This window comes from Emydura macquarii, unplaced genomic scaffold, assembly GCF_026122565.2.
Source record: "Emydura macquarii macquarii isolate MOO-44397 ecotype Brisbane River unplaced genomic scaffold, CSIRO-AGI_Emac_v2 contig_2325, whole genome shotgun sequence".
Classification (NCBI taxonomy): Eukaryota; Metazoa; Chordata; order Testudines; family Chelidae; genus Emydura; species Emydura macquarii.
In genome coordinates, this window is record NW_027132462.1 from 30534 (window position 1) to 51689 (window position 21156).

General features: G+C 44.8%; 1 pseudogene; it reads right to left on the minus strand.

Moving 5' to 3' along the window:
* Positions 1-340: 340 nt before the first annotated feature.
* LOC137161590 (olfactory receptor 51G2-like) lies at positions 341-1276 on the minus strand (annotated as a pseudogene).
* Between the last annotated feature and the right edge of the window lie 19880 nt (positions 1277-21156).

A 21156-nucleotide genomic window follows, 5' to 3' on the forward strand; every position in this document is an offset into this window, starting at 1 on the left:
GAGGAGCACAAAAAGGAGAAGAGATTTGATCTCTTTTATTTAGAGGTTGTTACCTTCTGCTCCCATCCTGTGGCTAGGAAAAGGAAGGAGGGTCTTGTGGGTAAGGCAGGGCACGAGGATTTAGGCAACTCACATTTAATTCTGAGCTCTGGGACAGACACTCTGTGTGACCTTGGACTTTGACCCGCAGAGCAGTGCCTAAACCACAGGACCAGTCTCCCAGCTGTACCGGCTGGATGCTCTGCTGCCCCAGAGCTGCCCTCTGCACTGTGGAGAGCGAGGATACCAAGGAGCCAGTTTCAAGGCTTTAATTTTCTGGAGCTACTGATTAACTGAACCTTCACTTGACAAACACCCTGATTATCCTTGCACGAATGTTTTTGGTTTTCACGCTGTACACAATTGGGTTCATCAGGGTTGGGACCAGCAAAGAGACTTTGCCCAGGACATTTTGAAGCAAAGGAGAAGAGCTCTTCATGAATCTCTATATCACAGACAAGCCAATCCCTGGCATGTAGGAAAGCAGGACGATGCAGATGTGGGAGACACAAGTGTCCAGGGCTTTGAGGCGATCACTATGGGACGTGATGCTCAACACCGTTCTGAGGATCATCATATAAGATAGGAGGATGAGCAGGAAATCCAACCCCACTGAAGAGATTGTTATAAAGAAGCCGTAGATGATGTTAACTCTGATATCCAAACAAGCCAACGTCATGACTTCCTGGTTCAGGCAGAAGGAATGGGAGAGGATGTTGTCCTGACAGTATCGGTACTGTGTCAGGAGAATGGGTAGTGGGAATATTAGGGCCACACCTCTTAACAGAGAAACCAGTCCCATCTTGGCTATTCTTGGAGGAGTTAAGATAGAATCATATCTGAGTGGTTTAGAGATCGCAACAAAGCGGTCAAAAGCCATGCACAAGAGCAGGGAGGATTCAGTGTACGTAAGCGAATGGATGAAGAATAGCTGGGCAAAACAGGCATCATGGCTGATCTCCCTAAAGTTATACAAGAGTATGCCCAGAGTTGTTGGCATGGTGGATATTGATAAACCAAGGTCTGTGATGGCCAACATGGAAAGGAAAATGTACATTGGCTCATGGAGGGATGGATCTGCTTTTATAATGAACAGAATGAATTAATTTCCTAAAATCGAAGTAACGTACATTAAGCAGAAGGGGATGGAAATCCAGACATGGATATCTTCCAGCCCAGGTATTCCGCTGAGAAGGAACACTGCAGGTGGCAATTTGGTGTCATTGACAGCTGACATGATGCACTGGGCAGGTCCGAGGAGTTTTGAACTTTACTTCCTGAAAGGAAAAATAAGAGGAGACTAGATTATATTGAATGAGATATCATTCTGCTCTCTGTACAAATCTAGAGACTTCCAGGAACTCAAGCAAGATCAGGATAAACATACTCTTGGATTTACACTTGATGATTACCTTTTCCATGCTGTCCCTCTGAAGCACCTGGCATTTGCCACTGTTGGAAGACAGGATACTGGGCTAGATTCCACCATTGGTTGGAGCACAACCTGTAAATAAAGCTGCACCAGTGGTTACTGAACCTGAGGGTTTCCCACTGACTTTGTGAACGCAGCAGAAGCAGGGCATGCACTGCAACACCCTGCTACGCTAATATCAATTATTGCAGCGATGCTCGTGTAACCAATGAGGGGCTTAAATTATATTAAATTAATTATATACTTCCACTATATAATCGCCTTGACTGCACCTCATCTCTATTTTTTGCTGAAACACAGATTGGCGGTTCTCTCGTTTCATGACTTTTTGGAATGTCTTGCACAATAATAGCAGAATTGTTGTGTGCATAATTCTGAATGTAAGAGTTACAAGCAGCTTCTGGTCTCTTACCAGGAGACAATCATACAACTGCTCACTGAATGAAGAGTAAATAGCATAAACCCATTTCAATACCTATGAAATATTTTCTAAAGCAAAAGCCATTAAGTAGTAAAGTTACTCCTGCACCAACACCTCTGCTGCTGGATTTCGATAGATATGCATACAATGAAAATTTGTTTTGTACTAATTGTATTACAATGAAAAGTTTTGGCATAACATTTCTAGAACCATACTTTAGCACACACATGTGAACCCATTCTTTCCCCTCGGATCTTCTTTCAGGGATGATTTCTCAGGTTAGAGTGGGACCTAAAATGTAAAGTGGTTCATCTTGATTTCTTGAGAACTTGAAAAGATTCTAGCCTGTCGGCCCTCATTCAATCACCTGTCAGCAAACAAAAGTCTGGGGAATCCTTTGCTGCTGCTACCTTCTCTATCCCTGGGTTCATAGCTGACTGGTTCTCCGCTGGTTCTCTAATGTCAATCTGCAGCCTTTATCCAGTGTGGAGCAGGCTTTGGGATCAGCATATACAATATTTATTCCCTGGACTCCCACTTTCTAGTACTCTGGTTTTCAACTTTTTTATATCTGGGATCCTACAAAATTTCAAATGCAGGTGGGAATAACTTTGGAAATCTAACACATAGTCTGCAGACCCCCAGGCTCTGGTCTAGTCCATTATACAACCACCAGGTACACCCACTGCTCTAGTACATTGTAACGCAGCACCTATTTCTCAGCTATAATGAGGGTTTGCGGGAAGACAGTTTCAAAATGAAATGCATGAATATTCATGGAAATCAAACTTCATTTCACACGTGAAAGTCATCTATTGCTCTCTCTCTCGCTGACTGTCTGTGCACTGTATTATATAGTCCTAGATTAATAGCAGGCTGCTGGAAAACAAGCAGGAAGGGAAACAATAGCTCAAGAAAAGCCATCACTCACTGCAGGGAGATTGAGAGAGCACCTGTGTGTCACGCTGAGACAATCCCATTTCCAGGCTGCAGCCAAGTTACACAACTTGTTTTGTCAGTGCTTGGAGTCAGTTCAATGGTTGTGCAGCTTGTGCTGTGAAATTCTTTAAGCTGACACACACACACACACACACACACACACACACACACAGCGTGGGGAATTCAGAAGATGCTCATTCTTCCTAAAGGAGTGGGGGTGTTTGAGATAAGAGTCACGTAGAGACTGTTGTTTTAAAACACTTTTACTTTCCCATGTGATGCTTTTTTTCTACTGTTCAGATTAAACAACAATTTAGTTCAATAAAATTGGCTGGTCACCACAGGTCACAGACTCCCAAAGGGAAGAACCAAAGTTACAGAACAAGTTTGACCTGCTGGGCAGGACGAGTTGACCCACTCTGTGCAGCAGCCCAGGGCCCAGCCTGATGGTGGGAGAATGGTGGGATTCCACCCCAGGACATGGAAAGGGACGAGGCTGACATCTGGCATTCGGAGACCAGAGAGGGGGGCAGAGATGCACGATGCCTTGTAACTTTGAGGGGTTTCTACAGGACAGAGACTCCCACAAGCAAATAAACCTGAGCTGATTTGGGAAATACTCATATTCCATGGGGTCTTCTCAGTCCCAGGGCACACGACACCTCTGGATATGGGACCCATTCGGAAATCCTAACTCAGGGCATTGGGGTTTTCACTTTGAATCTGGGGTTTCTATTTCCCTGGAATAATCCTCCATGAACCACAGACACAAGGAGCTCCCTAGTGCTGCCTGCTCTCCAGCCCCTGTCAATGGTTCACACCCACAGCCCAGTAGAGTTAGGTGCCACTGCACAGAACATCTGCCCATCTCAACAGGTGGCAGCCTTTACCCTTCCCTTGGCGTTTGAAAGGCTTAAAGACACAGAAACCTGCCAACATACCCAATGCCTGCGAGAAGGGGAGCAGCTACCAACAGAAGTCTGCACCCGAACGGAAGAGTCAGAGGAAAGCTTGCACGGGAAGCAGGCAGTGTCTTCTCAGACAGGCTGCAACTGTCCTTATGAAGCGTGTTTGCCCATTTCCTTGGGGGGCATTTGGCCACCTGGGACCCTCAGCTGATTGGTTCAGTGTGTGCCAGCTTTAACCCCGTCACGGCCAATGGCAATCACAGGGGATGCTCAGTGATGCCACCAAACTGGACAGGAGCACAAGCCCTGCCTCAGGCTCTATTCCTGCAATCCAGGCTGTCAGCACTGTGTGTAGGGCTCAGAGAAGTCACAGGGCTCCCTCGAGGGCGGCCGAGTGGTACCGGCTATGCTGTTACAGCTGTAATCTTGCGACAATGCAGTAAATCAGACTGATAATAGTTATGTAGGGTCAGATTTCTCCCCGGCAGGCCCCTTTCCTGCATTACAAACCCAGGGTGCAGGCTGGAGAAGGAAGATTCCACACAGCTCCTACCTGGAAATTTCCCTTCCCTTCCCCCTGGGATATAAACATGGTGATCCAGCGTCCATGTATCCCCAAAGCAATGCACAGATCTCAGTGATCCCCTGATAGCCAGGCCCTCTCACCCACAATCTCTGTGCCTCCACAACTGCTCTAGGACCCTCTCCAGCTCGCTGGGAGCACAGGTTCATTGGTGATGTGCTACCGGGGCCTGTCGCAGTAGCCACTGTCCACAGGATCTCCTGAAGGCGCCATTGTAGAGGGTGGAGGGAGCTGGACTGAGAAGGGAAGGCTGGTTAGAGTAGCTGGTGAGCCACAAAACCCCAATCACAGACTGGATGGGAGGTTTTGACCTTTCACTACCCAGAGTGCAGCCACAGACTCAGTCAGTGGCACCTTCATCGCTGTTACGAGGAAGAGGCAGATAAAAAGGCTCCAATTTCTCTTCGGGACCCAGGCAGCTGCGGCTGGGCAGCTCCATGGCAACTGAATTATCAGTGAAAAATTATCAATTTTCTGTGAAAAGCTGCCCCCAGAAATGGATGAAAAGGATGAAATTTTATTGTGGGCTAAATTTTTTTTTTAGCGGGAGAAATTTTTCCAGCTGCTCTAGCCCAAACCGTGGAGCCTCTGTGCTGCCGGACCCCACCCCTGTGTGGCAGCACCAGCCCCCCGTCTGCCTCCCGTACTGAGAAACCCTGGGACCTCTGCTGGGGTGGCTATGGTGGCTCTATGGCAGAGGGAGCCCCTGGAAATGGCCTGTCTGCAGTGAGCCATCCATCCGTGGAACAATCCAAGAACAGATGGATTGGGTGAGACCAATGGTCCATGGAGCCCAGTGTCCTGTCTGCTGACAGTGGCCGGTGCCAGATGCTTCAGAAGGAGTGACATTACCAAACACCCAGGGAATAAAACTCCTCTAACATCACTAGGTAAAAAGGAACCCAAGGCCAACTCCTTTCCCAGATAATGACTCTGAGCCAAGCTTTTTCCTTGAGCTCTCAGTGTGACACAGAATGAACTAAAGTGACCCACAGGAACTCAGGGCCGGAAGGACCCCCTGGTCTGTGAGACCAAGCCCCGGCTTCCACAGGTGACCCCAGCATATCCCCCATGCAGACACCTGTCAAGCTTCATTTTAAAATAAAAAAATGGGGATAGAAATGAGGACATGGATGTCTGCCTGCCCAGGTATTCTGGTGAGAAGGAACACTGCATGTTGCAATTTGGTGACATTAAGAGCTGACATGAGGTACTGGTCGTGTCTGAGGAGTTTTATACTTTACTTCCTGAAAGGAAAAATAACAGGAGACCAGATGATACAGAATAGGACATAATTCCTCTCTATGCAAGTTTAGAGACTTCAAGGAGTTCAAGGAAGATCAGCAAAAACATAGTCTGGGATTTACACTTGATGATTACCTGCTCTATTCATTCCCTCTGAAGTACCTGGCATTGGCCACTGTGAGAAGACAGGATACTGAGCTAGATAGACCATTGGTCTGACACAATATGTCCGCTCTTTTATTCTTATGTTCACCTTCGATAGGTATTACCAGACTGGATCAGACCTGTAGTCCCTTTAGCCCAGTATCCAGTGGCCAGTACTAGATGCGCCAGAGGAAAGTAGAAGAAGCCCTGCAATAGACAGCTATGAGATAACCTGCTCCCAGGGAAAGTTTCCTCCTGACACGCACTAATTAGACATCTTTTGTGGCCTAAATCAGGAAGGTTTATAGCCCTCATAAGACTTTTTAAAAAAATCCTCACTTCTATAATTGGATTTTCTGGTTTCCCATATCAACCTCCAGTCCCTCTTTGAATCCTCCAAAACTCTTGGTCCCATTGATATCTTGGGGCTTTGAGTTCCACAGCCTACTGGAGCTTTGTGCGATTTTATAGTTGTGACCCTCATACAGACACCATTCTGGTCCTCCTCTTCTGAGTGTGGCCCATTGTATTATTCCAGATGTATAAAAACATGGTGAAAATTTTCTTTGAATTTATCTGTTCTGCACTGATGTTTTTTATAAATGTGTTTAATTTACATATTATATATATTTTTTTTATTTTCTCCACTCTCAAGAGTCCAAATTACAACACTGCCTCTTTTCAGGACATGTGATAAATTCTTAAGGCCAGGTTCTGAGCTCAGTAATACTGACTGCAAGAGCATCGGTCCAGCTTTACAGGTGTAAATTTGTTCAGACCTGGGCTCTCTTAACTTTCACTTACCAAATGCTCTTGGTGAAAGGTTGGTTGAGCATTGTGTGAAGAAGTACTGCCTTTTGTTTATTTTTAGCATGCTGCCTCTTAATTTCACTTGGTGACCCCTAGTTCTCATTCATTTCTCTTCATGTGGAAGCAGTTCCATACCCCCAATCTTTTTAGTTGCCCTTTTCAGTACCTTTTCCAATTGCAATGTGTCTTTTTGAGAGGAGGCGACCAGATCTGCTCGCAGTATTCAAGATGTGGGCGTACCCTAGATTTATAAACAGGCAATACAATATTTTCTTTCTTACTAGCTATCCCTTTCCCAATGATTCCCAACAGTCTGTGAGCTTTTTTGGTTGCCACTGCACACTGAGGAGATGTTTTCAGAGAACTATCCGTAATGACTCCAAAATCTCTTTCTTGAATGTTAACGGTTAATTTAGATGCCATCATTTTATTTGTTTAGTTGGGATTCTCTTTTCCAATGTATATTGCTTTGCACTAATCAACATTGAATTTCATCTGCCATTTTGTTGCCCAGTCACCCAGTTTTGTGGGATCCCCTTGTAACTCTTCAGTCTGCTTTGGAGTTAAGTATTGTGAGTAGTTTTGCATCATCTGCAAATTTTGCCACCTCACTGTTTACCCCTTTTTCCAGATAATTTATGAATATATTGAAAAGTACTGGTCCCAGGACAGACTCCTGGGAACACCACTATTTATCTCTATCCATTCTGAAAATAGCCATTTATTCCTATCCATTTTTTCCTATCTTTTAACCAGTTACTGATCCAGGAGAGGATCTTCCCTTTTATTCCATGACTGCTTACTTGGCTTAAGATCCTTTGGTGAGGGACCTTGTCAAAGACTTTATGGAAATCTAAATACACTATATCCAATGGATTATTCTTGTCCACATGTTGTTAACCTCATCAAAGAATTCTAATCGATTGGTGTGCCATGATTTCCCTTTACAAAAACCATCTTGGCTCTTCCCCAACAAACCATGTTTATTTATGTTTCTGGTGATTTTTTTCTTTACTATTTTTTCAGCCAATTTGCTTTGTACTGAAGTTCAGCTTATCCGCCTGTAATTGCCAGGATTGCCTCCAGAGCCTTTTTTAATAATTGGTGTCACATTAACTATTCTCCCGTCATCTGGTAAAGAAGCTCATTTAAATGATAGGTTACATACCACAGTTAGTAGTTCTTCAATTTCACATTTGAATTCCTTCAGAACTCTTGAGTGAATCCCATCTGGTCCTGATGATTTATTACTGTTTAATGTATATATTTGTTTCAATATCTCCTCAAAGAACAACTCATGGTGGGACAGTTCCTCAGCTTTGTCACCTAAAAAGAATGACTCAGGTTTGGGAATTTCCATCGTGTCCTCAGCCGTGAACACCAATGCAGAGAATTCTTTTACTTTCTCTGCAACAGTCTTATCTTCTGTGAGTACTCTTTTAGCTTCTTGATCATCCAGTTTCCACATTGTTTTTTTTGGACAGGTTTTTTTTACTCTTTGAGCTTTAGGTAACAGTTCTTCAAATTCTTTTTTGTCTTTTCTAATTATCCAATAAGGAATACATCTGAGAGTGCTGAAGGAGTTGGCTGATGTGATTGCAAAGCCATTTGCCATTATCTCTGAATACTTGTGGTGATTGGGGGAGGTCCTGGACAATTAACAAAAGGCACATATGGTGCCATCTTCAAAAAAAAGGAAGATCCAGAGAACTACAGACCAGGCAGCATCACCTCAGTCTCTGGAAAAATCATAGAGTATATCCTCAAGGAATCAGTTTTGAGGACTTGTAAGAGAGGAAGGTCATCAGGAACAGTCAGCATGGATTCACCAAGGGCAGGTCATGCCTGACCAATCTGAATGACTTCTGTGATGAAATGACTGGCTCTGTAAATGTGGGGAAAATGGTGGACATTATACATTTCACTGTAGCAAAGTTTTTGATATGGTCTTCCCAGGGCCCCACATGGAGGGAAAATGGCTACACTTTACTAGGGCACGGAGGCCCTGGGGGGCCTGGCCCAGGCTGCAACCCCCATTGCCATGAGGAAAAAATTTTCATGGCTCATGAGATTGTATGTATGGATGAGGGATTGTGAAATGTGTGTGGGAGAGGGCCCATGTTACAAGTTTGTACTGGGACCCAAAAAATTATGCTTGGGCCCTGGCTCTCCCACAGTATCCTTGTCAGCAAGTTAAAGAAGTATGGGTTAGATGAATGGACTATAAGGTGGATAGAAAGCTGGCTAGATCATTGGGCTCCATGGGTAGTTGGCAGCCGGTAACAAGCGGAGTGCTCCAGGAGTCAGTCCTGTGGCTGGTTTTGTTCAATATCTTCATTAATGATCTGGAGGATGGGGTGGATTGCACCCTCAGGAAGTGTGCAGATGACACTAAGCTGAGAGGAGTAGTATGTATGTAGAAGTATAGGGATAGGATACTGAGTGAGCTGGATTCTGGACACTTTATGATTAGTGTGGATACCAGTGAGACACGGTATGCCCGATTTGCAGATCAATAAGGTTTAATGTGCCAGGTTTTCTATAAATATACTAGTTAGGTACAAAGCCTAAAATTCACTACAATATATCATACTCACTAAGCCTGGAGAGCTAAGCAGTTACTCAGAAGTCTGTATACAGGAATGGCTTTCTTTAGGGGACCCGCCAGGGAGTCAGTGGATTCTCTAGTCCAACCAGCAACACCTCCTGCGGAGTCAGGTGTTGATGGAGCGTGCCCCTTTGTCTAAGTGGTGACTACTTATACACTTCCATAAACAACCTTCACCTAATTATCTCTCTTATTATCATATATGCTAATTACTTACATTGGTTTCCACCCTTAACTACATTCCATTCTTACCATGATAACTGGGGTCATCAAAAACACATCTGGTGATAGAAGGGGTGGAGTAAAAATATACCTCTTGGCAATAAAACAGTGCACCCCCAGACGTTCAAGGATAACTTGTTGTTCACATCACTGTTATCTATGTGCAGCTCTAAGTATATAGTTTTTGTATTTTGTCTTGTTATGTGCTGTGGTATGCAGAAACAGACATCTATAAGGTTATTCAGTCTCTGCCAACTGGAAGATGTCATTCTACAGGGGTCAGAATAGCCAAGCAAGCAACTGAAGCTATGCTAGACCTGTAGGACAGTGGTCAAGCAACTCAAAATGTACTGGGCCTCCAACAAGCTAGACAAATTGGAGAATTGGGCCAAAAGAAATCTGATGAGGTTCAACCAGAACAAGTGAAGACTCCTGCACTTAGAATGGAAGAATCCCATCCACTGCTACAGACTGGGGACCGATTGGCTAGGCATCAATTCTTCAGAAAAGGACCTGGGCGTTACAGTGGACAAGAAGCTGGACATAAGTCAACAGTCAGCAGTGTGCCCTTACTTTCATGAAGGCTAATGGCATATTGGGCTGTATTAGCAGGAGCACTGCCAGAAGATTGAGGGAAGTGATTATTCCCCTCTATTTGGCACTGATGAGACCTCATTTGGAGTATTGTGTCCAGTTTTGGGCCCCCTACAGGGGATGGATGAGGACAAAATGGCAAGAGTCTAGCAGACGGCACCAAAAATGAATAGAGGGATGGAGCAGATGATGTGAGGAGAGGCTGAGGGAAATGGGCTTCTTTAGTCTGCAGAATGAGGGGGGATTTGATAGAAGCCTTTAACTATCTGAAAGGGGGTTCCATGGAGAATGGTGTTAGGCTGTTCTCAGTGGTAGTAGACGACAGAACAAGGAGCAATGGTCTCAAGTTGCAGGGGGTAGTCTAGGCTGAATATTAGGAAAACTTTTTCACTAGGAGGATGGTGAAGCACTGGAATGGGTTACCTAGGGAGGTGGTGGAATCTCCAGCTTTTGAGACCGGGTTTGGACTAGGTGAACTCCTGACGTCCCTGCCTTCCTTAATCTTCTATGATTCAAAAGTCCTCACAATAAGCAGCTGCCCAGCCTAATACTGGCCTGTTCTCTAAGTTCTTGTGGAAGCAGGGAGCTATACCCTGCCTGTCTGACTCACAAAGGACCCCTCCTCCCAGCCTCTGCTTGAACCAGAACTGATCAGAAGAAAGACTCACACAAAGCAGTGAACAGGCCGTGGCAGACACACCTAATCCCCCTGGACAAGGGTGACAAGATTAAAGTAACTCCCCTAGCCTCATTGGCATCAAAGATGTGACAAGGAGTCATCTCCATTAGCATACAGAATGAAGAACTGAGATTCCAAGGCAGGGACTGCTCTGAACTCTGGTACCAGAGAAGCAGGGAAGCACGGCATGATGGGGGATCTCTGCTCCAGGCTTTAATGATCCCACACCTGCACACAGTTATCAGACCAATTGTAGTCATAGATCCTTATTGATAATGAAAATACTGAATTGAACTGATTGCATTGTGAGCTCCCTAAAAGTAACATCACCCATAGCCGGGAATGATCATTTCCGAATGTCCAGACAAAACAAAACGTCTCTGGTTTACTCCCTTGAGTCATCGTTTACCCATAAACAAATCGAGTTTTCTCCCTTGCACCATTGTTCTTTCCCTACAAAAATATTACCCAATTCAAAACTCTGTTCTGCTGCCTGGATTCAAAAGCTGCCTCAGTTCCACTGGAACTTCACCATTTCCTGACTGATCATGTTGGGGGCTCTGCCTGTCTCCAGCACGCCAAACACTAAGCTGAACAGCCTGTTTCCTCGGAGCCTTCGACCGGTTCAAGCTGCACTGAGTGGTGAGACCCCAACACTCTCTCTCTCACTCCAGATATAGCTTTCTAACCCTGACTTGTAATCAAACTTGGTCTAGATTTCCTCAATACACCAATGGAAGCCGTGTAATATTGTAACTGTTTTGTTTATTGGTCTCTCCTTGTATGGCTATTACTCTATAGACCTGGCAATAAAATAACTTTTATAATCAAGCTGGTTGCCAGGCTCTCTCCATTATCTTTACTCATTCATGTTCTCGGCTTCCCTATCTTGCTGTGCAGCAAAGCTTCTTGTACCTAAGCCGAATATCCCTGTAATACCCCAAAATCCTCTGAGGTTTGCTCATTAAGGAGGGTTACAACCAGAATAATTATTGAGTGAAAGCAGGGATAGCGGCATGCTGAACTTGGGGCATATAAAGGTGGCAGCTTGAAAGTGTTTCTCTGCCCAGCCTGTGGAGTCCATGGGCTCATAAGGGTGGCAGCTGGAAAGTGCTGTTTGACCCAGCCTGTTGAGTTCAGGGACATATAAGGAGTCAGCTTGAGAGCGCTGATAGACCCTGTCCTCTCAGACACACTCGGTTAATCTGTGGGTGTGTATGTGGGTGTTTATTTGAGTCTGGGGCTGGAGGAACCCAGCCCTGGGAAACTTAGATCCTGCAGGGTAGCTGCATTGGGAGGGGACTTGCAGAAGGGAGAAGTAAAACTCCATATGAAAACACAAGTGACACAAGCAGTACATGAAGAGAATCACAACACCCCCCAATGAAAGTAACCCTAATAAATGAGCGTACCCCACAGTGATGGGCAAATCTGGGAACAGGCCCTTGGAGGGTTTGATGCATGAGGAAGCATTAAAAGAACTAATAAAAAACAAAGGGTGGGGGATGGGTGTGAGCACTGCTTGTAGGTATTTGGGGGACATAGGCACAAAAGGGGGAGAGGAATTATTTGAGGAGCTCTTGCCAGAAGGAAGAGGAGGTGTATGACTAGGCGTCCTGAGAGGAAACTGCATAAAGGGAAATTCAGGCTGCTTAAAGTTCATTTGCCTCTGTTGATATTTGCCCCTGAGAGACAGAATTGCCCGCTTGGGTCACAGGAAGGGGGGAAGCTGTGGAGACAACGACAATGTTACACTGACTTCAGGGAAGAGGGAAATAAACATCAGGGTCTCCTAAACTCCTCTTTTACTGACTTGGACAAGTAGCTCTTTTCCCCTGGTTTCTGGGGAAGGCCCAGCACACAGAAAAGTTCATCTGGAAAAAAACAGAGCATGAGTAAAACCAAACCCAGCCTGCTCTATAAACAACTGGCTTCTTTCCTCCCTCTCTCTTAAGCCAAAAAGACCCAAAACCCCTTTCCAGCTGTGCTCAGAGATGTTTATATGAGGCCCTGGCTCCACCTCCTGACTATAATAACCACACCCAGGGGAGGGGCTCTTGTTATAAATGGCCTGCGCTCCATTTTTAATCCAGAGACAGTCTGTGCTGCAGAGAGTGGTGGGTGGGAGGCAAGGGTTTATGCTCTGCTGGGGTAGGAAAAGGAAGAACAGAGAAAGGGGAGATCCTGTGTTTAGTTACCCTGTAGCTGAAGAGCAAATGTGGGGAAAATCAGAGGGCTTCTCTTGTGTGGTCTCCGGAGCAGCGGCTTCCATTGGATTTCTTAGGAAGAGAGAGAGAATGGTCTCATGATTAAGGCAGTTCAGTGCTGCCCTGGAGAACTGGATTCTATTCTTGCCTCTGCCACAAAGTTTCTGTGTGATGTAGGCAGGTCACTTAAAGCAAACCTGTCACTAATTGGGATCCTCATATTCTGGGTGTTTCATTTGAGACCCTGGGTCTGATTCGCAGAAGCGCTGAGCATTCACCACTGCCACTGGGAACTGTGTTTTGAACGCATGAAGTGCTGTGTAATGCTAAGTATTCTGAAGAACCCCGTCCTCGGTGTCTCAGATTGGCCACCCCAAAGTAGGGGATACTCTGCCTCATTTCCCCATCTCTACAATGGACAGAATAGCTGACAATCAACTCATTAATGTTTGTGAAGCACTCATAGGGAAATTAAGGCAGATACTGCAGTGATTAGCCCCATAGGAAAGCCCAGGAGGAAATGAATTACTCTGTTTTCAGTGCAGGGTTTAAACAGTGTGTCGTGAACAAGGGGGTGAAATCAGATTTTGCATAGCTGCTCATTAAATGCGCACTGTCCATTCTAAGCACTGAATGAGGAAGAGGTCCTGTGGAAAAATGATATGTGACATGTAATAAAAATTGTATCATAATGTGTACATCCAAGGAGGGCTGGCAGGCAATCTTAATTCTGTCACCCCCTAACTTCTACGTGCTTGACTTTGTAACCTTAGTAATGTTCTTTTAATGAAGCATGTTTTGTATCTGACATGCAGATGAACAATGCTGCTGTTATTGCAGGTGTTTTTTGGACCGTCAGAGGACATTGAGTGCATGAGATGTCAGCTGTGAACCAGACTGTCCTCAGCCACTTGGCCTTCATCCTCACGGGAATTCCTAGGCTGGCGTATGGCCCTCTCTCCATGCTCATTGTGTGTTATAGCAATCTTAGGGTGACTACATTATCCTAGCAGTCATATGGATGGATCACAGTCTCCACCTCCCTATGTACTATTTCCTTTTGATTCTGGCATTGGCAGACTTGGGCTGATCTGTCTCCAACCTACGCACCATGATTAGCATCTTCTGGTTGGATTCCAGATCCATCGATATCAATGCCTGCATTATCCAGATGCACTTCATCCACGCCTTCTCCGCCGTGTCTGGGGTCATAGTTGCCATGGCATTTGACTGCTTCATTGTAGGAGTGACATCTGGAAATCCAAAGCACAACTGGAGCTGCAGTTAGCAAGGGACAGGAAGGGTAAAAAGAAGGGTTTCTACAGATATATTAGCAACAAGAAGAAGGTCCTCACTGAATGGGGGAGGCAACCTAGTGACAGATGATGAGGAAGAAGCCCAAGTATTCAAAGCTTTTTTTGCCTCTGTCTTCACAGACAAGGTCAGCTCCCAGACTACTGCACTGGGCAGCACAGTATGGGGAGAAGGTGAGCAGTGCTGAAAGAACAGGTTCAATACTATTTAGAAAGGCTGGATATGCACAATTCCATGGGGCCGGGTGCAATGCATCTGAGGGTACTGAGGGAGTTGTATGATGGGATTGCAGAGCTATTGGCCATTATCCTTTAAAACTCGTGTTGATCGGGGAGGTCCTGGATGATTGGAAAAAGACAAACACGGTGCCTATCTTCAAAAAAGGGAAGGAGGATCAGGGTAATTACAGACCAGTCAGCCTCAACACAGTCCCTGGAAAAATCATGAAGCAGGTCCTCAAGGAATCCATTCTGGAGGACTTGGAGGAGAGGAAGGTGATCAGGAACAGTCAGCATGGATTCACCACGGGCAAATCATGCCTAACCAACCTCATTACCTTCTATGAAGAGATGATTGGTTCTGTGGATGTGGGGAAAAAGAAGGACATTATATTACTTGAATTTAGCAAAGTTTTTGATATGCCTTTGCCTGCAAATTACAGAAATATGGGTTGGATGAGTGGTCTATAAGGTGGGTAGAAAGCTGTCTAGGTCATCGGGCTCAACAGGTTGTGATCAACAGCTCAGTGGCAGCCAGTCACAAGCGGAGTGCCCCAGGGGTCAGTCTTGGGGCTGGTTTTGTTCAACATCTTCATTAATGATCTGAAGGATGGCGTGGGGTGTTGTATGCATAATGACACTCATGTCCTGGCATCCTGCATGAGTCCGACCCTTGTGACAGATTCTTAGCGATTCCCTCTCCTTTAAGGCTGGGATTTTCAAAGGTGCCTCAAGGAGCTGGATGTAGAAAATCACAGTGTAAACGTGCCCAGTAGGTGCTGCATTAAAAGGAAAGCTGTGGTGTGGTCAGCCAGGGCAGGCATGAGACAGACCCAGGCTGTTCTTTCACATCAGACAGAGGAAATTTTCTCTGCGTCTCCTGCTCTGGTGTCCTGCTGTGTTGAGAAGGCAGACTGCAGTGAAAATGGCAGAGGTACATGGACATTTCTGAAAAACCATATATGGTGCGACGTTATGGATCAGAGTGAGAATCTGAGAAGAGGTCAGATGGCAGTAGCAGGAAAGAGAGTGCCCTCCTTGCAGTACAGATTTACCCCACAGATTGCAAGCCCCATGGCTGGGGAGCCATCAAGTTGCTCTCTTGTATTTTCTCCAGCACAATACTCCTTTCTGAAGGTTTGCTGGTGTCACTGAAATCGGGATGCTCCAGCTGAGGGACCTAGCACATGTTGATCACTCTTTCAGATCCTCAGCTGGTGTAACTGATGTTACACCAATGAATTCAGTGGCTTGATACCAGCTAAGGATAGTGTCAAGTAGCCCTTTGAATGACACAAACCATCTCTATTCTCTCTGTCACATTTACTTGCATTTTACCCAGTTTAATATGCCAAGAGAAAGGCCCTCTGCCCTTTCTATTGGGGGGGTTATCCCGCAGCCTGACCCATCTCCGTGTCACGAGATTTTTCCCTGATAATTGACCTAAACTTTCCCTCTTTATTTCATCCCATTCTTTCCTGTTATTCCAGCTTTACTTATGTCAGGTCATTGCTCTTTTCCCTGATAAATTAGACTCAGACGACGTCTCACTCCACGGTGTAACTGAATCTGATTTATAACTGAATGCATGTACTGCTGCAGAATTGTCCCAGGGGGCTGCTGTTCCATTTGCAAACATCCGGCAATCACCAGAACCACATGCAGATGACATAGTTATTTGCTTCTAACTCTTCAGGCAAAGCTGTAGACGCTGGCAGGCTGCTTACACTTTGCCAAGCTCTTTGATCTGCTGACGGGTTTAGAAGACTGTAGGCTGCACCTAAAAATAGAAAGGGGAAATCCTATCAGAGTTGCATTGTGCACCACTCTCCCGGGGAAAAAGGTTTTCCTAATATCCAACCTAAACCTCCACACCGCAACTAGAGACCATTGCTTCTACTTCTGTCATCTTCCGCCACTGAGTCCAACCCCCTGCTCAAACAGGGCCAACTCCAACTAAATCATCCCAGCCAGTGATTTCTCAAGCCACACCTTAAAAACCTCTAAGGATGGAGATTCCACCACCTACCTAGGTAACCCATTCCAGCGCTTCACCACCCTCCTAGGGAAAAAGTTTTTCCTAATATCCAACCTAAACCTCCACACTGCAACTTGAGACCATTGCTCCTACGTCTGTCATCTGCCACTACTGAGAACAGCCTAGCTCCATCCTCCCTGAAACCCCCTTTCAGGTATTTAAAAGCTGTTATCAAATCCCCCCTCATTATTCTTTTCTACAGACTAAACAAGCCTAGTTCCCTCAGCCTTGCCTCAAAAGTCATGTGCCCCAGCGCCCGATGCATTTTTGTTGCCCTCTGCTGGACTCACTCCAATTTGTCCACATTCTTTCTGTGTGGAGGGGGGGGGGGCGCAAATCTGGACACAACACTCCAAATGTGGCCTCACCAGTGCTGAATAGAGGGGAATAATCATTTTCCTTGATCTGCTGGAAATGTTCCTACTAATGTAGCCCAGGCCAGGGTTGCCAGCCTTGCAATTTGGTTTTTACTGACATGAAGATTCTAAGTTGATTTTTTTTACTGACATCACTAAAAATACCATAAACAATACATCATAAGTGTGTACTCACTTTATGAACATTTTCACGACCAAATGACCTATGGTGTCATTACAAATATAAAATCTGTGCTCTCGATATTCCATACACAGGCATTTGGAATTCTGCAGTTGTTTTAGGTGCAGTTAATTGACCGATCAGGTTCTTTAGGCATGTGCAATAACAGAAAACAGGAAATTGATAAAGTCATGGTCAATGTAGTTTTATGATACAAGAAGTGATTCTGAATGAAGACAATAAATCTCAAAATACAGTATGTTTTATTTCTACCCAATTTCATGGACATTTTCATTGATTTACTGGTTTATGGCCAGTGTTAATATTGTACATTTTTTTACTGACTGTCCAGAAATTTACAGATAGTTGCCAACCAGCTTGCAATGGAGAGAATTAAGAACTGCTATCTGCAGAGAATGAGGAGACAGTGGGTTTGGAAGCCCTTCCGAGTTTAAAGCTGTTACTAGGTGCCCGCAGCACCCAGATCTGTTTGGTGTTTAGCTCTTTAAATCAGCATTAAGAACCAAATCCTTGAATGGTGTAAATCAGCATCGCTCTACGAACTTCAGCAGAGCCACACTGATTTACTCCAGCTGGGAATCTGGCCCTGGGTCAAAGAAGTTAGTAATGGAAACCACTTTCAGACTGCCCAGTTCCTGTTTCTGGGAACACAGGGTTGAGCCCAAGTGAGTTGCACAGCCTGCATTTAACAGAGCTGAGCTTTCTGCCCTTCCTTTGGGAGATTCTTTCCTTCATTAATAGAACGAAGTTCATGTAGCTCATGAAGTTGGTGCGATATCAAGTCCTAATTATGCCTTATTGAAGTTAATCCCCAGACTTTCCAGTCAATTCCATGTGCATGTCCCTCTGCTGTTTATACCCTGCAGATGGTTGTAGAGTTTTGAGCTAACTTTGGGACATTAAGCACCTAACCCTGCTGTTAGCTTATTTTTAATGCCGTTTGTGCAGGGTACCCTGAACAATAGCCATCTCTTGGCTATGCCTGAGTAATAGTTGCCTCTCTGCTTCTTTTAGAAAGTGAAATGACTTAGAGAGCTTGCTTATGTTCACAGTTTTCTCTTCTACTGTATGATTTTCCATCACGGTGTAGAAAGCAATCAGCTTTGGGATCTCTCCGAGGCAGACAGACTCTCTCTTATCTACATTTGCTCTCTCTTCTACCGTACATATCACTGTTGTCATTAAAAATGTCGATTTTTGTCAGCAGAGGGTTTGGTGTGTCCATGATGAGGTGGGAAGGTTGCACTGCTCTAGCCATACCAGTATCGTTAAAGCAGTATCGTTCTTATATGGACACAAACCCTTAATTTAGGTCAAAACTGTGGTCCTTCAATACTGCTGCAGGTGATCTTTTGGCAACTTCTTGACTTTTCATAACAGCCACTGAACACATTGGTTTATTTGTGTATTTATTTATCTTTGGATTTCACAATGATCAGTGTGCTCTTTCCTACTTCACAGACATTGGAGTAAATCCTCCCTGGTCAAACAATATTGAAAACAATCACACGTTCAGTAGAGAATATCATAGATTAGGGTTGGAAGAAATGTGTTTTTCCTCTTTGGAATCAACCAATGGATCCCATTTTGTCCTGATGTACATCTGCAAAGTCCTCCACTACAACACTGATGTCCGTCTGATTGCATAGTGTGACTGGGGGGCAGTTCTCTGATGCATGAATCAAGTTGGGCATGATATCTTTACCTCACGGGTCTCAAGCAAAAACCTGCTACCTGTGAATACAAAGGTGTCTCTGTATCGGACTTGTGTTCTCAGTATCCTCCTATACAGCTCTGAAAGCTGGGTCATATACTCCAAGCAGGAGAGGAGATAGAATAGCTTCCACCTTCACTGTCTCAAAAAAATTCTTAGAGTCTCTTGGGACCAATGGATCACTCATAACAAGATCCTTGAGAGAAGCGGCCTACAGTCGATGTAGACTATAGTGGATGCTCATGTCCTTTGCTGGCTGGGACACATGGAGCGCATGCCTCAAGCTCGTCTGCCAAAGGTTGTGCTCCATGGCCAACTCAAGGACTACCCGTGACACAGAGGAAGGCCAAAGCTCCGATACAGCAACAGGGTCAAGAAGGGTCTTAAGAAATTCAGCATTTCCCTGACGACGGGGAGAGCCCTACCCACAACCGCTCAGTCTGGAGAAGCCAGGTCAAGGCTGGTGCAGGCATCACAGAGAGTCATCAGAGAGCCCAGGCTGAGGCCCGTAGTTGAGCCAGGAAGCAGAAGGAGCTCCAACCTCTATGTGATGAGTGGACCTGTAGCCACTGTGGGAAGGCCTGCCGCTCGCACATTGGTCTCTTCTCCCACACTATGGCCAAGCACCACTGACTTACTTCGTCATGTTTCCTTTCATCTGTCAAGATATTGGATGGCCATATGAACAGGGGGCAGCACAGGAAGATTTCAGCCCTTCTATTCAATTCAGTACCTTGAGAGTGAAATAAATCATGACTTAGGCCAACATTTTCTAAATGGATTTCAGGTGTCCAACATGAGACACTTTAAAGAGGCAAAACTTGCAAAAGTCCTGAGGATTCACTCGCTGAAAATCAGGTGCCTTTAATGAGTTTAATTCACACTAAGCCACATCCTCAGTCAGCGTGAATAGAAATAGTGCCTTTGGCATCAGTGGAAAGACGTCAATTTCCACCACCAGAGGATCTGGCCCATTGACATCTAACAGAGGCATGAAGCTGTACTACAGCATTTTGGGCAGTCTTTATGGCCTCTGGTTCTATACGGTGAACAATGTTTTTATTTCATGGCTCTGACACCAAAAGGAAAGTTACCGGGACATTAAGTCGACAGTCAATAATAGCATCCTCAGTTATCAGATATTCATCCACATAGGTGCTCTTGGAATGCAGATGGCTTTCTCGCTGTGTGTCCCATGCGTCCTGACAGTGGTAGGGAACAATAATTATCCTCTTTGTTATCAGGATAGAACAAAGTCTAATGCCAGGGAAATTGCTTTTGACGCCTGCATCATCCAGAGATTCTTCATCCATACCTTTGGATGAATGGCCTTCGACTGCTTCATTGCAATATATGATCCTCTGAGAGACACCTCGCTACTCCCCAATTCAGTAATAGGGAAAATAGGAGTAGCAATTTTATTTAGGGGCATCTGCGTAGTCTTCCAACTCCTCTTCCTTATTAAACACTTCCCCTTCTGCAGACCCAATGTGCTCTTCAACTCATATGGTTTGCATCAGGATGCAATGAAACTGGCTTATGCAGACAAGAGGGTCAACAGCTTGTATGGCATTATTATAGTCATTTGCACATTAAGGTTGGCCACTATGATCATTCTTCTGTCTTACATTCTGATCCTAAAGACAGCGATGAATCTTACATCCCAGAAATAGCATTTCAGAGCCTTGGATTCCTGTGTATCCCACATTTGCCCCAAACCAAACAGTTCCGTAGATGGATATGCAAAATTCTCCATCCAAAGAACATCCATTCATAACACTGCTTCCAAAGGAGAGATTGTTCTCAAGGAAAAGGGAGAATTTTTCTTTGTAGATTCTGGTCAAACCATTCACTGTCTCGAAGCATTTCTCTGTTTGTAGTTGTTTTCTTATATTTACTAATATTTTTCTGTGTTCTGTTGTCATTGTATCTTTCAGAAACCATTTTCCCAGATAATTTTTGAAGTTTTTGATCCATCCAAAGTGAGATTGTGTTTGGATGCAGAATTTTGGTTCACACTGTTAGAGATGGGGGCCAGATGTGGGTTTGCATTCAGAACACACCAAAGTTTGAGGATGATCAGAGCTGGATTTGCCATCTGGCATCTCTTCTCAATTACTTTCCAAAGCATAACCATGCAATAAGATTTGTTGAGAGGCCAAATTTCATTTTGGCCAGGTTGATAATGTTGCACTGATAAAATTTAAGAAAGTTGTTGCAGAATCAGTGCTCGTTTTCCATTTCCTTGCTGTTGTTTGTAGGACATTGAACACGATTTATTGAAAATCCTGCTCTAAATATGAAGGCAGTTCTGTTTTTCCCAAGGCAAAGTTGAATGTAATCTCAACAGCTGTAAAGATCATTTCAGAACAGCTATTGAAAGACATGAAGAGGGGCTTGATCCTCGACTAATTATTAAGTATCATTATATGTACTACCGTAGCACCAGCTAGCTGTGCTCATGGACCAGGACCCCATTGTGT